At 33.5% G+C, this 12,233-nt stretch overlaps 1 protein-coding gene across 1 annotated transcript in view; it reads right to left on the bottom strand.

Annotated features, from left to right (window-relative positions):
- The window catches only part of LOC145692617 (uncharacterized), an 82,734-nt gene that overhangs the window by 34,881 nt on the left and 35,620 nt on the right, over positions 1–12,233 (bottom strand). The gene's annotated exons all lie outside the window — the stretch shown is intronic.

The raw sequence follows: 12,233 nt of genomic DNA, 5'->3' as shown, positions 1-12,233 counted from the left end.
CTAAGCTCGTTCCGAAGTATTTTCAAAAAACTAGAAAATCTCCAAAAGAACACAAAGAATTTGCACAAACAGGCGTATGCATATACTTGATAGAAAATTAAGGAATACTTTTTTTCTTTTCTATGAGAAAACTGTTGCAGGTTAAGCACCGGCGCTCATTCAAATATCTCCAAATAATATTACAAATGTCAAAATCGACAAAAGAACACAATCAAGATCTTAGGCAATGAATGATTCAATAACATCAAACAAACCATGGTTTTTAATTATGACATCATTTCAAGTAAAATATGTGATATTTTAATATGACATAAACCCCTAGAAATTAACATGTTAAGTGGAAACTTATTTCTCACACGAACGGCTTTTAGTCTTCGAGGCATATCTGTCAAGTATTCCTCAAAAGTCGAGCTTTGTTCTTTCTCTGGCACATTAAGCTGCTACATGTTACACACGATAAACTGACTCTACTGCCTGCACCTGCACAAACATCTTTGGAAGCAAAGTCACTACTACCGAAACGAAGCATTGGTTTGCTTACCAAGGACAAGAAAAGTGTTTTATTTATGTTCTATCTTCTTGTTGAACTTGGATTGATCTCGAGGCATCTTTTCATATTTTTTCTTGAGAGATAAAATTTCCACACTTGTGAGATCCAGTACTGGATATAGCTTACGCGTTACCCACTCAATACCAAATCGACTCACTGGCCTGTCATAGCCCTCTATCAAGATTACATAATAATGTAACACTTCGTCACGCCTCACATTCAATTCAAAGAATCAACTTTTAATGGTTTTATATTTGGCGAAATATTAATGCTTTTCTAAGCATTCAGCAGAGATCTCTTTGGTATTTGGTAGTTAATAACAAGTATATAATGCTGGATAGATATCAACTCGGTATACCGTTTCATAATATGAAAAATCGTGGTAATAGAACATATACTCTTCATGATCGAGTACAACCTTATACAGAAGTTTTTAATATCTGGCATTTTATGAAACCCACAATAATAGTCTGTCACTTGTCTTCATCCCATATTACCACTATTAACGTTTTCATTTAACCAGATTTTAATTATGTTCATAAAATGAAAATAACTGCGTAATTTGGCTCGTTGCATATACTCTTGTAATTGTACTTCTCACAAATTGACCAAATCATACAGACATATAATTACCTTAGCTGCGGTACCATACAATGAATTTTATATGCAGTAGCCTGCTATTCCGATAGTAGAAGAAGAAGATGTAAATATTTTTGTAAGATAGGCAATGACTATTTTAAGTTGTTCCACGTCAAATATTTGAAATATTTGGAATAAACGACATATTGCGTAAAAAGTAAGTGAATTATTTGATTTATTCATAATGGCTCAATAATATTTTGAGGATTAGGAAGGAAATGTTGTTATATATAATAATGGTACCGAAACGCCAGGAATTGTGATTTCGATTAGATGGTGCGAAGTGGAACTAAAATAGTAGAAATATTAAGATGAGTGCTCCAGAAAACGAAGTCAACGAAGATACGGAAGAGGGAAGGAATACATCTGGAAATATAGTGGAACTTATAAAACAGCAATTCAACCAGTTCCAACAACAAATCGACAACAAATTGGATAATAAGTTCGATCAGCTTCAACAGTGAAATGATAACAAATTGGATCAGTTTCAACATCAACTGGACAATAAATTCGATCAGCTACAACAGCGAAATGATAAGAAGTTGGATCAGCTACAACAGCGTTTGAACCAGCAAATCAGAGCAAAATTCGAACAGAGTGACCGTAAGGTAGAAATGATATTGCGTAGATTCACTGAAATGCAAAATTCCATGACCTATCTTACAAAAATATTTACATATTCTTCTTCTTCTATCGGAATAGCAGGCTAGTGCATATAAAAATCAAGTATCGCCCAAGAAAAATTACAAGCTTATTACAAGAAAATGATACAACGAAATGCTCACATTCCGTTGTAACCATGTAAAAGAAAATTAACGCGCAGTATAAATATAAATATTTCACAAATTATTTTGTTGTCTTAACTCCATAATAATTGAAGGGGTCAAGGGAAGAAGGGCCTACCCCACAATTTTGTGATTTGGAGAGAATGTTTTTATGTAGAAAAATCTAACTAGCGTAGGTATATTAGTTTGTACGTACGAGTAGACACAGAACACTATTACACTGAGAAAAATTTACGGGTAAAAAGTACGTAAATTCAAGTGATTTTTAGGACCTTTCGTAAGAATGACTTTCCAACATTACTGAGAATGTTAATTGTTCTTGTCCGTTCTACGTATGTTTTCTCCTTACTTTTCCAGATAAAAATGATGACGTCAGAACTTATGAAAGATATGACGTCATAGTTAATAACAGTAATAATGGAGCGATATCATTACCGGTCATGTTAAAACTCAAGTGGAATGGAAAAATCACAAAACAGAAATGTTATATTTCTAGCTGTTGCTAGACATTTTCCGAGGCAAACATGGAAAAATCACATGAAGGAATGGTAGAAACTCCGTCTTTGACTGCATTTAAATCTGTATGTGGAGACTTACGCACTGTATGTTCCAGTTAAATCTGCATGCACTACTGTGAAAATGCCATGACGAAAGGATACGAATACATGCATATACTTTCTTACCACGGTATAATGAAATGCTTGTAACAGTCAGGGACGAAATTAACTTAATCGAGCAATGTGTTTTCCGCAAGCATCGAAATAAAGCTTGCAGTAAATAGTGCACGCAAACACTAATAGAATGTAGACTCCACTACATAGGATCGGAACATGCTCCTTCGGAATATACAAATTATAAGCACCCACCGCATGTCTTCCAAGCATATCAGAAATAACTTCTGTACTGGCTATGAAAATTAGCATGATTTTATTGTTTGAAATAATCAAAGGTTTACGCAGTATCTTTGGCATTTATACCAAGTAACAAATAATGTTATATGTTTTCTGTATGCCCATCTGTCTCAATAATAGTTTTGTGAACCTGGGAATTGTTGGATAAAAGTTACAAGTCAATAGTGCTGCCATCTGTTTGTCATTTCTGTTATTCTTGTGTCCTAGCACAAAAACATTCCGGTTTTTTTTTCATATAGTGTGGAATTGTGGGTGATGGAAATTTTGCATTTCTGTTTCCCCACCTATTATAACTGGAGTAATGCGTTACTGTCTGTATGGTAATATTAAAGTAACATGACAATACAGACTTTAATACCAAACAACTGTATGATTACACAGAGTTTCAGGACTTTTTTCCATTACTTACTGTAAATTACTCGTTCTAAATGTAGTTTTATCCATTTTCTGGGATATATAACATTATAATGACTTTCTATCATACCTTTACGTACTTTATTTGTCGCACTTTCCGAGTGAAAGGTCAGTTGTACGTAGCAATTGTACGTAATCATGTTTTCCTTAGACTGTCTTTTAAAAGTAATGATAAAACATTTCGTCTCCTTGCATAATGACTGTAAAGTACGGATTTGTTTGATCTTTGCAGTGTAGAATGGGTAGGTCTCATTATCATGACAAAATTTCATTACTGACGTGAAGTTTGCACTTTACTACGAACATTTTCACATTACTGAGTTTCTTTTAACATTATAATGTAAAAAATGCATTACAAAGACTATTTGTTCTTCTTCCTGCGATATTTTCCTTACTCATGTCAAAAAACACGTACTGGATAGGATAACCTGTAATATTTTCATTCCTGAAAGTCATTTATCTCTCGTGGATTACGTCACATTTTCTGACCAGTCTGGAATGTATTCTTAACATTACAGAACTGAAAACCCTTCTGTCGTTACGTACATTTATTGCGTACTACAGATGTTTCATAAAAGACAAAATGCAGCATGTTGTATTTCCATTTCGCCACATGATAAATTAACATTATAATGGTTTCAAGTCCAAATGTACGTAATTTAAGTACGGAATTTAAAAAAAATCAACTTTACATGTCTTTACTGTTAAATTTTCTATGAAAATTTTTCTCAGTGTACATATCCCACAATGCATTTAGTTCAATGAGTAACACTACAAGACACTAGCGTACACTTCAGCCATAAAACTCATTTTTCATGGACAAGTGGGATTGGCCCTTCTTCCACCTGTCTCTTCAATTGTGTCTGCTTTCTAACTTGTCAAAACTACTTTATCTGTTTCTTGTAACCAACTGGCTTTTGGGTCGCTTACATAACTCAACAATTTCACATGTGATTGAACTGTTAATAAAATCCTTACAAAGAAAAAAAATTGTTAACTTCGTGGATTCATGAACGAAAGGTTTTTGGTTCGATATCTGTGTACAAAATCTGTGATTTTTAAAAATTATTGATTCTCCAAATATTAAGATCTTTCTCTCCCTGCTCAATAATCTGATGCTTCAAAACGAGTTCTTAACCTTAATTAGACAACTGCGGGTGTAGTGCTTGTAGGTTCGACTGAGAAAGTTTTATTCTTACGCTTCATAAATAAACATTTTCCTAACGATATGGGTGCTGTCGCATCATTCAATTCTCCAATTCTAACCTTGCATATGTTAATATATTCCTCTCTGTACCTACATTTAAATCTCCTTCTCTGTCATACACACACATACGCACGCATAATGTCATCCACTACAAGGTCTGGAGTCAGTTCTTTGATTCTTGTAACCAGACATACGCGCTATACCAATGGTCCACCGTGACTCCCTGTAGGTTATCACAATGTAGGCTGCGAGTATTTAGACACTTCAAACAGGAAATATAGAACAAAAATCAATAAAACAGTCTGGAAATTTCGATGCCCAATATGCTCCTCACAGTGGGCGACTAATCATAGAAAAAGTGGACATATTCTGGCAAAAGTTATGAAATAATAGCGTTTGAAAGTCATTACATCGCCTGAGAAAGCTGTCTTAAAAAAAAAAAGTTATTTCTTTGGTGGTATGCAACCCACTTTATTTCTTGATTTTCCTGGTTACAGCATACTTATACTAATTTATTTTCATTCGGTATTGCAAGAATAATTGACTTTCAAATAATAATGAATTAACGAGTACTTGTTTTCAAATATTTTATACACATAAACCGTGCTTGGGAATAGCGTATGCCATTAGAGAAAACAGCATCGAAATATGACCAATGATTCTCCACATAACCGCCTACAACCCTACAAATAAACATACATACAAGTCAAACTGAGGTTCCTTTTATAAGTCGGTTCAAAATCAGTTCTCCTTCCGATTCAATCTTCGGAAAATTTGAGGAGAGCAAGGCAACACAAAATTAGTGTTAACTGTTAAGAATCTTTGATGTTGCGTAAGAGTGGTTTGACTGGAAAAGGTTTGTGGATAATGGATAAATCCATAATCACAAACTTTCCAACACTGACCTTACACATCAAAATCAGTATATGACATCGAATATCGAAACCTAAAATGTAAATTTTACAGAATAAAACTCCAGGAGCCTTAACGTAATGAGGAATCCGATTCTTGGCACATTAGAATATTGGTTTCTTGGGCAGGAACTTACTACGCAATCTCTCGGAAATACTTTTACAGCATGATACTGGATGATTGTCTAATCCATGGTGTATATACAAGGTGCGCAATACCAGTATAATTGACCAAACGCCATTGACTTCGCATTTTTGTGGCTTTGTCTTGCTTTTTTCGCATTTGATCTATTATTTTCAACACTTCAAAAATGTCTTATGTCAGTTTTTGTTCGTTTTAAAGCATATCCCCTCGCGAATTTTTTACTCTATTATCACAATCACGCAAATCCAAAAATAATACCAGTTACACTTTCTCAATCAAAGGGGTGTGAAGCTCTATTGGCTACAGGCAGAGGAATATATTTTTTAGGTTTTCTAAAAACACATCCAACTTTCCCTTCCATATTCTGGGATAAGTTACCCACTACCAGTGAAAATTAATATCTTAAAACTTTAAAATCACATCATTTTGATTTAATGGCGCACTGACCAGCTTACCTCTGCGAAGTGAACGGGTTAGATCTTTTCTTGGGTGTCAGAATACCTACAGTTACAAGTGAAATATCTTGCTACTTGCATTGGAAATACACAGTTCTTTCATGGGGACTTTTGCAAAACAACTCACCATTTATATGCGATTAAATTGTTATTAGTGAAAAAGGATACCAACACTTAACAAATAAATAATATACAGTGTAACGTTTCAATACTACACCAGCGCCTTCATTAGATATAAGTACACATCATATATACAAAGCTATATGTGTCGTACGTTTCATACACTTAGTACCTCTTTGATGTATCCTCACGAGTTCAATTAGCTCTTCAATAACAAAAATGATACTCACTACATGTAAACATTATTATCATGAATTGTGCAGTTGAAAACGCATCAGAAATTATGACCTATGTACTTACCTCTTCAACTGTAACTATGCTTTTGATGTTCATGTAACCAAAGATTTTATATGATAATTGGTTTAAGACTTCAACTCCCACTTCAAAGTGACCTTGAAGCCTATTTTATGTTATCTATTTCATTGATATGGTTTTAAACGACAGAAAGCTACTCCTGATAGCAAAATGATAAATGATACATGTTTGTCGTAAACAGTGTGCTTATGTTATCACTAGACTTCGGATTTTTGCATATTTGCATGTTTTTTTTCCTTACGTGATATTGATATGCTCTTTAAACAGAAATTCGTTTCAGCTGTTTTGGGGTAAAATAGCAGTGTTTCATAGTGCATATATGTGCATATTTCGGAGGTTAGTGCATATTTACATCGTTACTGCATATAAATGCATATTTAAAGGAACAACCAAATTAATCATTTTTAATGTCCAACAATTTTCCTCATAAATAGAATTTCAAGTTTCTAGTATAAATAGACTCGAGATCTTGAAATGGTTCATTGTTCTTGGTTTAGAATATCTTCGAAAGTCATGTGAAAGGAGAATAAGAAACCGGTGAGTGATTTATCCTCCTGGCAATGATATACGACTGTCACCTTTTTGGAAGAAGATATGAATAACAGTGTCAAATCACCTACAACAAAAATTTCATGTTACCCATCCCGGAATATAAAGTGGCTACCGTTGCGGTGGATTTGAAATTGTGTGGTCCTTTGGAAGTAAAAATTTACCAACAGAAAAATATGGGTCCATTTAGTTGTAGTGTGACACCTTCAAATTTGAATTTAACTAGCTCAGAATCTTGTCCAATTTTTTGCCCATTTTTGTCCACCCAAGAAAATATGTATGTACTATTCATGGATGGCTATTTCAACAAGGATGGCTATTTCAAAATTTCGGCCACGTTGGTCACCTGTAATGCGACATCTTCAAATTCGAAGTTTAATCAGCTCAGAATTGTGTCGAATTTTTGAATAATTTTGTACCACCAAGAATAAATTCTATACCATTGAAATTAACGAAGGAGGGCCATTTAAAAATTTGGTCACTTGGATCACCTGTAATGAGACATTTTCGAATTCGAATTTCAACTAACTTGGTGGTGCAAAATTCTACAAAAAATTAAAAATTCTAAGCTAGTTAGAATTCGAATTTAAGGATATCACACTACTGGTGATCGAAGTGGCCAAAATTTTGAAATGGTCCTTTGTTAATTTGAATGGTACAAAAATGTAGGGAGATTGGACAAAATTCTGAGCTAATTTGAATTTGAAGGTCTCACTACAGGTAATTAAAATGACCATTTTTTAAAATAACTCTCCCTCGTTTAATTTAATAATACAAAATGTTTGTTGGTGGTACATGAGGGCACAAAAATTGAATAACATTTTAAGCTTGTTAAAATTCGAATTTAAAAATGTTGCACTACAGGTGATCGATGTGGCCAAAGTTTGAAATGATCCTCCACCGTTTATTTGAATGGCATAAACGTTTTTCTTGGTTGGACAAAAATTGGGCAAAATTCTGAGCTAGTTAAAATTCGAAGTTGAAGATGTCGCACTATGAGTGATAGAAGTGGCCAAAATATTGAAATAGTCCAAGCTCGTTTATTTGAATGGTCCAAAGTTTTTCGTAGGTGATCAAAAATGAACAAGAAATTGGACAAAATCTGAGCTAATTAAAATTCGAATTTGAAGATGTCACACTTTGAGTGAAAGAAATGGCCAAAATTTTGAAATGGTCCTCCCTTGTTTATTTGAATGGTGCATTTTTTCTTGGATGGACAAAAATTCGGACGAAGTTCTGAGCTAGTCAAAATTCAAATGTGATAATGTAGTACTGCAGGTGATCGAAGTGGCCAAATTTTGAAATGGCTCTCCCTCGGTTATTTGAGTGGCACAAAATTGGTCTTGCGTGGACAGAAATGGACGTAAATTGGCCAAATTCTCAGCTAGTTAAAATTCGAATTTGAAGATGTCGCACTACAACTAAATGGGCCTTAAAAATTTTCTAGAAGTTAGCTTCTGAAGCAATGCTTTGAACTTGAGAGACGTTAACAATTCAAGAAGAAAATATATTTTGCAAAGTGTATGATAAACAAGTAATATTTTCAAAGTAAGCAAGCTTGTTTTCAAAAGAGGACATTTCTATTTTGTTCTACAGCAAAAGCTCAACCTTCAGCAGTTCTTTATCGTTTGGCATTCTTATATTTTCATAGCAGTTTCAAGTCTGGTAAGGAGTTTATACAAATAAGGAACAACCCAGATGAGGCCTTTTTTTCATATTCGACAGAGTTCATTCCAAAGAAACCATTGAAAAATTTATTTCGGGAAGAAAGGAACAACCCTTTTGAAAATGAGCTCTAAATTAATTAAAATATTTCCTTCACAAAATTTAAACCTTGTTGCAGCAATTACTTTCTGAGAGAAGGAGAGAAGTTCCCAAAATCTCCTTTAAGGAGTTTATGAGAGTATTTAAGTATAACTTGTGTTACTTTGTTACGCACCTCAGTCTCACGAAACAAACTTTGCTACTAAGTCTTCTGTTATGTTTTCGATAATTTTACCTTCTTCCTATTCATGCTCCATGTCTCACTCAAATCAGTTTATTCCATTTAAAGTATCAATACTATATATTGTAAATTATTGCTGTTTGAAATGGACAATGTTACGCTAGAAGAAAAATTCTAGGATTTACACATAATTGGATACAAAAACTAAATTCAGTTGGATTTAATTTCTTTTAAACAAGAACATAAGGGTTTTGAACACAGACTTTTAATGCAATAAAAACTGCCTTCTACAGGATCCTTTTAAACGGAAATATTTCAAGGCTTCATGAATTTAAAGGTTAAAAACTGTGTTAAATTCTCTTGATTAGGCGGAACCTGTGTTGTGAACAACAGATGTTAAAATATACTTTTTAAACGGAAATTTTCAAGTTCCGGAATGCAGCGTTTAGAAAAAGTTTAGACATTCTGTGAGAGGTTAGGTATATAAACTACGTTGTCTGTAGAGGTCTTCGTTTACCTGTTACCCTACTTACACATTTAACCTTTAGTCCACCTCCATATAAGGCCCTAGATGAATTGTGAGTTTTTGAATGAAGTGCAATTTACATAGTTATTTCTAAATACCAATAACTCGCCCTCTAGCTAGTCTAGAGACATGGAACAAAGAGCATAATATACACAATAGATCAAAAGGGAGCTAAAAGTAGTGGAAGGAGCACTGAAAAGGGCCTAGTATCTACTTTCTCTTTTGGCCTTTGAAACCGTATGTAGGCTTTTTTTTTTTTTTTTTTGTTCACTGTAAGTTTTGTGTGTATTAATTGGTAGCATAAATAAATAATGTAATTGAATACGGTAGGCCTATGTACAACATTTTATTTTATCTCACTATGTCCATTGTATCTTACTTATTTTTTTAAGCATAGATCTATCTTCGTTAGATTTATAACCTCTGACGGAGATTTTTGCGAGTACTGATCAATTTCGCTAGGCAGGTTTTACTATATGCTTGTCAGAAGTGTTTATTTACTTCTCTGAGTATATTTATTCTTTATTGACAGATTGACAGATACTTGGCTTATTCTTTTTATTTGTATATATATATATATATATATATACATATATATATATATATATATATATATATATATATATATATATATATATATATATATATATATATATATATATATATATATATATATATATATATATATACTTATACTTTTTAACGGAATCTATTTTGATTTCACATACTGACTGTGAGCTCTTTGAACTCGAAGAAACCAATCGTATTCAAGAAGCCGTGAACGCTTGCGAAGCTGAAAACATTAAAAGCGCACTTGCGATTATCAATAATCATTTCAAGTTCAAATTCAAAGAATATAACGAGATTAGAAGAGCGATGATTAGGAATTCGTAGTGCATTTGATTCAATAACGACAGGAGCGCCACCAAGACCAATCGGACAAGCACTTCTTCGAAACGTACAGTCAATAGACGCGAGAAATTCTAACATAAAATTCTTGTCCAATATAGTGTTCCTGGGAACAACGACGCACGAATTTCAGATTTATCGGCAAGTAACATTGCTTCTTTGAAATACTGTCCCTTAACGACCCGTAATACGGAAGGAACATTTTCGATCTATAGTAATGTTTTGACTGATAAATGCAGGTTTTTTTTTCAGAAAACACCGAAAACTACATAGTTGTGTGTTGTAGCATGAATGCATCATAGTTATACAATAAGTATATGTAGTTGAAGTACTACAACTTTTTCTCTAAAGATAAAACTCCTCAATTAGCTTTAGCTTTTGATTGGCGCATATTTACAATTTTTAGTGCATATTTTCATATTTTTAGTGCATATTTTCGTGATTTTTAGCGCATATTTGCATGCATATTTTGGCGTTTTTTAGTGCATATAGATCCGAAGTATAGTTATCACATAACATTTTTTTTATTTCGTTCTCACGAAGATTAGAAGGTAAGTATGTTTCTAAACACATGATTTTGTAGCAATTTTATAAGACAAAGAAGGAAGATAAATTTCAAGTACGCCACTATTAATACATAAAGTGGTATTAAAATATTGAAAACAGTACGTAATTACTCTGTTTTGAAAATTCCTTAACGTTAACCATCTATATCAATATATATTTTAAAACGATTTCTGAAGGTTCTCATCACCTGATGTGTCACATCTTCTGGAGTAGCTGTTACCTCCACTTGAATTACTTTCCTGAGGTCGTTAAGCAAAAAGCTCTTAGCACTGTAATCACTGAGCTACTGCTTTTGCAAAACATTTCAACTGCGTACGAGCGATGAGCTCCTGGTCGAAGCATAATGTTAACTGAAAACGGCAGGAGAGTGGTGAGCAGCAATGACCCCCACTCCTCTCGCCTCACCACTGACAGCGCTACAGCCGATCAAAATGAAGGAGTTTTTTGGGGTCATCCTGTATATGGTCATCTCTAGAGTTTATTCATTAAAGAATGATTAGATTATTATCTCAATTCATTATTTTCACTTGAAAGAAATTAACTTGGCCTACCTCAAGTACATTGAGTACTGTCCTTCGTCCGATATGATAACACTTAACAAAAGTGCGATAGACAGGGGCTGCTTGAGATTTGAGTTGATTGAGACAGTGATAATGAAAAGTATTCTTTAATGCTGGCAACACTGATGTTTCGGAAATGGAACGAAAAGCCTAACTGTGTCGTTAACAATGTAATGATGGTGTTATCGTGTACTCAATAAAAATAAAAATAATATATAAAGAAATAGCGTAGAATAAATTGATTTCTAACTTAAATCGTTGACTCTATTTTTGCAGTTATTCTCCTTGTTGTATCAATCTTCGGACTTCTGAAGATTTTCTTTAATATAAGTTGAAAGACACCGCGCATTGAAGTACCCGAAGTAACGACCTAATTTATATATAATTTCTTTTTACAGTAGAAGGTTAAAGAGGAAAATGTAGAATCAAGGGAAGGAAGAAGAGGGAGGAGAAGAAGGAAATGAGGAAGAAGAAGAAGAAAGAACTGTAAAGATATTTTACAGAAATAGTCTCATCTCTGAAGAATAGTAGATAAAAGGGATAATGCCGATAAAAAAACTTCAGAGTATGCTAGAAAGGAGAGGAGAGGAGGAAGAAAAGAGAGAGAGAGAATAAAAGATAATTGTTGAAATATAGTCCGAAATCTGATAATGTTTCCCATGTATAATGTCTTCTTATTAGTCTTCATGAAAGAATGAAAAAAAAGTTAAACCTTGTTGCAATCA

The sequence above is a fragment of the Thermobia domestica genome, chromosome 8 (genome assembly GCF_964235325.1).
Source record: "Thermobia domestica chromosome 8, izTheDome1.hap1.1, whole genome shotgun sequence".
NCBI classification, from domain to species: Eukaryota; Metazoa; Arthropoda; class Insecta; order Zygentoma; family Lepismatidae; genus Thermobia; species Thermobia domestica.
The sequence above is the reverse complement of the archived record's forward strand: the minus strand, read 5'-3'. Positions and strand labels throughout refer to the sequence as shown.